Source organism: Phascolarctos cinereus, unplaced genomic scaffold (genome assembly GCF_003287225.1).
Source record: "Phascolarctos cinereus isolate Bilbo 61053 unplaced genomic scaffold, phaCin_HiC Scaffold_2;HRSCAF=192, whole genome shotgun sequence".
Lineage (NCBI taxonomy): Eukaryota > Metazoa > Chordata > Mammalia > Diprotodontia > Phascolarctidae > Phascolarctos > Phascolarctos cinereus.
This window is the reverse complement of record NW_027555625.1, coordinates 93,338,745-93,344,499: the sequence shown is the minus strand read 5'-3', so window position 1 is coordinate 93,344,499 and position 5,755 is coordinate 93,338,745.

Sequence of the window (5,755 nt, the reverse complement as noted above, 5' to 3'; positions counted from 1 at the left end):
GAAATAATTTATTTTGAGTTTTTAACATTCACTTCCTTAACATTTTGAGTTTTAAATTTTCTCCTCCCCCCTCCACAAGATGGTGTGCAATCTGATATAGGTTCTACTTATACATTCAAATTCAGTGTATTTTCACATTAATCATGACGTATAGAACAATTACAACTAATGGGAGGAACCATGAAAAAAAGGAAATGAAACAAAACAACAAAAGAAAGAGCAAATAGTATGCTTCTATCTGCATTCAGACTCCATGGTTCTTTCTCTGAATAAGGATAGCATTTTCTATTGTGAGTCTTTTGGAATTGTCTTAGAGCCTTGCATTCCTGAGAAGAGCTAAGTCTATCAAAGTCAGTCATTGTACAATGTGGCTGTTACTGTGTACAACGTTCTCCTGGTTCTGCTCATTTCACTCAGCATCAGTTCATATAAATCTTTCCAGGTTTTTCTGAAGTCTGTCTGCTCATCATTTCTTATAGCACAATAGTATTCCATTACATTCACATACCACTACTTGTTCAGCCATTCCCCAACTGATGGGCATCCTCTCAGTTTCCAATTTTCTGCCATCCCAAAAAGAGCTGTTATAAATATTTTTGTACATGTGTGTCCTTTTCCTGTTTTTATAATCTCTTTGGGATACAGACCTAGCAGAGGTATTGCTGGGTCAACAGCTATGCCCAATTTTGTAGAACTTTTCCAAATTGCTCTTCAGAATGGCTAGATTAGTTCACAACTATGAACTTGTTTTTAAAAATATTTTGATAATTGTGTGTCAGTATAGTTTGCTTCCTTTGTAATCCTTTGCATTTAAAAACTTTATTCTGAGGAAGGGTCCATAAGCTTCCCAAGACTTTCACCAGAGGTGTCCATGACCCAGAAGAGGTTAAGAATCTTCACTCTAACTGTGATGGGTGTGCCTTTTGCCTGATTAATAACATAGCCCTTTGCTCTGGTATGGGTGATGTGTCCCCCGACTCAAGATGCAAAGTCCTCCTTGCCTCCATTCCAATGATTCCTCCTTAACAAGGGATGAAATTCCTTTGACTAGGTTCACTCTTTGATAAAGTATGAATTCCTTGTCTTGTTCTTGGATATCATATTGGTGATGATTCATCACGGACCTGAACTTACTCTTGGGCTTGGCTTTCTTTTTTTTTAAAGTTTTTTTTTTTGGGCGAGGCAATTGGGGTTAAGTGACTTGCCCAGAGTCACACAGCTAGTAAGTGTCAAGTGTCTGAGGCTGAATTTGAATTTGGGTCCTCTTGACGCCAAGGCTGGCGCTCACCTAGCTGCCCCTGGGCTTGGCTTTTAAAAGGGAATAGGAGATTGGCCACTGAACAGCGGCAAAGATCAAGGCTGGGAGGTTGGCTTTGGAGGCCAGAGAGAGGTTTAATGAGGCACATGTGGGTTTGGTTTTCTTGTGGTAAGCTTGCAATGTCTACATTGCCCCTCCAGGAAGTCGTGTGTATCAGGGAGTCCTCCCATGCTTCCCCACTGCCTTTAGATCTTAGGATCGTAGATTTAGAGTTAGAAGGGGTCTCAAAGGCCATCTAGTGCATCAGGCAATCAGTCAGCAGGTAATTATTAAATGCTATGACCTAGGCACTATGCTAGGTGCTGAGTGAACAAATACAAAGAGTGGAACTGTCTCTCCTCTCCATGAGCTTATGTTCTAACGGGGGAAACAATGAAGACATATAAAACTATATGCAGCATAAAGTGAATAAATGCAAAATATGCAAGCCAGATAAATACCAGGTAATTTGGGAAAGAGGGCGCCGGCAGGTGCGGGAATCAAGAAGGGCTTCGTGCGAAGATGGTGCTTGAGGTGTGTCTTAGAGGAAACACATGGGAGCTATTTGTGCCCGACCTGAGTAGAGCCTTCTGAGCTCCTCCTGTCGGTCTGATCAGCCACAGTCGGACACACTGCACCTTGACTCCAGCACGGTGATGTCATGTGGGTCCTCTTCCAGAACAAAGGGCGGGAACCGACCAAGGAAATGAAGGACTCAGCAAGGTGGAAGAAAGGAAGGGAGTGCATTTCAGACATGGAGGACAGACAGTAAACATGGAAACACTGAGATGGTAGATAGAGGGTGCATGTAAGGAACAGAGAGGCAAGGTCACTTGGGCTGGCTCTCAGGGTAGGGGAGGGATGATAAGGTCCACTGAGGCTGGAAAGATAGGTTGGGACCGGGTCATATGGAACTTTCAAAACTTCATAAAGGGTCCGCCCCCCCAGTTTGATCCTAGAGGAAACAGAGAACCCTAGGAGTTGGCTGAGTAGGCAAGTAACATTTTGCTTCTTTCTTCAGGAAGCATTTCCCAATCCTTCTCAATCCTTGTGTCTTACCACTGCTGTTTATTTCCTATTTGGCCTGCGTACAGCTAGTTGCTCTACAGTTATTTGCATGTTATCTTCCCCATTAGATTGAGAGCTCCTCAAGAGCAGAGACTCTTTAAACTTTCTTTATATCCCCAGCACTTAGCCCAGTGCCTTGCACACAGTAAATGCCTAATGAATGTTAATTGACTAATTGACCTTAAGTAAGATTACTTTGGTAACAGTGTGTAGGATGGACCAAAATGAGGAGAGACCTGAATCAGGGAGACCGATCAGGCAGCTGTTATAATAATCTAGCTAAGAAGTAATGACAGGTGAGTGGAGAGAAGGGGCTGCGTGTAAGAGATGTTGTAGAGGTAGAAACTAGAGTTAGATGAGAGAGAATGAGAAGTCCGGGCTAATACTGAGTTACTGAAGCTACAAACCTGCAGCAGAAATAAGGGAATTTGAAAGCAGGGGGAGTTCGAGGGAAAAGACAATGAGTTTTGTTTTGGATGGGATGTTCATAATTTCATTATACAGAGTAAGAAACGGCGGCTGAGGAAGATTAAATGAATCATCCAAGCTCATCTAGTTAGAAAGCATCAGAGGGGTATTTGAACCCACAAGACCTGTGACTTGAGAGGTAGCCTTTTTACCACTGTGCCGTGCTGCTGGCCTGGGTTCTGCTAATTTCCTGCTTGTACCAGGAGCCCTTTTAGCCCCACTGCTGTCATCCTTTAGCTGATTCATTAATGCAAATACTTTTTTTTTTTTGGCTAGGCAATGGGGTTAAGTGACTTGCCCAGGGTCATGCAGCTAGTAAGTGTTATGTGTCTGAGGCCAGATTTGAACTCAGGTCCTGAATCCAGGGCCGGTGCTCTATCCACTGTGCCACCCAACTGCCCTTAAATACTTTTTGAAGTTATAAAAGATCATACGGTAGGTTCTAGTTGTATTTGGTCAGAAATCCTAAGTTAGAGCTGTTCCATACACAGACCTGTCTTGTCTTTCAATAGGGAGGAAAAGAAAATTCCTCTGTCTGCTTCTTATGAGAAATCTGGCATGCTAGGACTGAATGCAACCCAGTTTTAGAGCTCCTCCCAAAAGGTTTGGCAGGGAGCAAGAGGAGACAGGCTATCTTCTGGCTGACAGTTTTTCTGTCCAGCATTCCCTAAGATCCAAAGGATCTTGAGATGACTTGAAGGCAGACAACCCAGTGTGTCAATGATCCTGACCTTGGGAAGGATCCTAGGGGTAGAAGAGTCAGGAAGGAAGCCAAACAAAATGGAGGAGGAAATCATCACAAGTGGAAGGAAGGCTGCAAGAAGCAATTGGGAGCAGCTGGTGAAAGATAAACCATGAAGACCACCCAAAGGGCAAGGGTATTCCAAGACAGCTGGCAAATACAATCTTACCAGCCTTTGTTAGGTGCATTCCATCTCTGGACAGGATTCTGGCACACTCTATACTGTAAGCTGCCTGTGATCTGGAAATCCAAAATCCCATTCAGATACCACCTTCTTCACCAGTTCTTTACTTTCCAAATTAATTTTTCTCTTCTTCGTCCTTTGCCTTCAATAGGCAACAGTAAAGAAAACCCAACCTGCATCTCTATGGTCTTGGGTTTCTTGCCCAAAGTTTCACAGTCCTTGGCAATACTTTTTAGGTTCCTTCTGGAAGTGTCATTTGTGCCTACATGAATCACCAGAAGTGGGTAGTTATCCATTCTGATAAGTCTTGGGAACTTCTCTGTTATGTTTTGGATACATGCCCCCAAAGGACGACAACAGTCCAACAGACTTGGTGCCCCTGAGGAGGGAATTCCCAGCTACCCACTGCTCCTCTTCTCCTCTGCCCTTTCGTGGACAGTCTCTCATCGATCCCTTACAAGACTCTATTATAATCTTCTTGGGATGAGAAGTGACTTCTTTCTCTTCAGAGGACCCAGCTCTTTCCTTTTCAAGAAGAAACTTAAATTTGTTTTTAAGCTTTGCTGTTGGTCTTTTCTTTTCCCCTTCCCTTCACAACATGCTTCCCTACTCCGCCATCCAGACTCCTCCAAACTCAGGTCTGTTTTTCACCCATTTAAACCTTGCTCTGTTTCCTTTAGGACCTCTGCATTCTCCCTACCAGCCTCCAAGAAGCCTTCCCCAACTACTCCACGGATGTCTCTGTTTTCTAAACTTTTGGAGTATATCTACCATGCAGTTTAGCACCTCTAACTAGAGAGAACTACGTCTTTCTGGGACCTAGGGAGATAGTAGACCTTTATTGCCTGTTGATCCTATTTGATTTTGATGACTAAGATTGTAAGTTCCTTAAAAGTAGGTACATATTCAATTCATCTCTATGTTTCCCTTAGCACATACCTTGAATCCCTTAGCCATTTAAAATTAAGACCAGCTGCCTCAGTTGACACACAAATTTGCTTGGCCCTTTGATGTACTCATCAATTCTGGCCCTTTTAGTCCTATTCCTGCCTTGCTCCTAGCTATATGGGCTTCAAGAATTGCTGTGGCCAAAACTAATTAGCACAAAATTTGCATAATAAAAGTTTATTAAACTAGATAGCTCTAAGATGACTTCTGTCTCTAGCATCCTATGAAGGATATCCTCCTTGTTATTAGCACTATCTCCCTCCTGAAATTACTTTGAATTTCTTTGCATGTACAGTATAATATTTGTGTGCGTACATGGCATAGCATATGCTAAGAAATATAGAGTAGCATACATAAACTTCTGGACAGGGTCCCTTTTGCTTTTGTCTCTGTATGTACGTTGCCTAGCATAGCGACTTGAACATTGCAGGCTTTTAGCAAATGCTTTAACAGAAGTTGACTTTAACAGAACAAGCAGTCTTTTGCATTTTATAAAACAATTGTAATTTGCAGTAGGACCACTAGGTGGCACGGGTGACCTATGGAACACCATTTTTCTCTAAATGATGGATGTCCTGGCCCAGCATTTATTCTCTCCTAAAGGGAAATGTTAGGCTCTGCTACAGACAAACCCAAGCCCAGGCTTGGTAACTGTGTTAACAACTGTGGTCACAGCATCATAATGTCATTCCACCAAGGTAACGGTCAGAATGCTTTGGTCTGTTTATATACAAAGGCCTAGCTCAAGACCCACCTTACCACCACTAGCGCTGAAGAAGGAGAGATCTCCATCGTCTTGTCTCTTGTGGTAAGTTTAGTCTGCATTGGTCAGGATCACATATTAGGTACAATCTCATATTGGTTTTTATTTCACAAACTCTTTGGCCTTGTCTGGGATGCCTTGAGGCAGAGATGGTATCTTTTCTCTGTGTTTGTCTTCCAGCCTTACACAGGCTCAGCTCGGAGTAAACAACCAATATTGAGGAAGAAGTAAAGATTCCTATCTTAAGGAAGTGGGGAAGATGGGGGAATTTCCTCTTACTATACC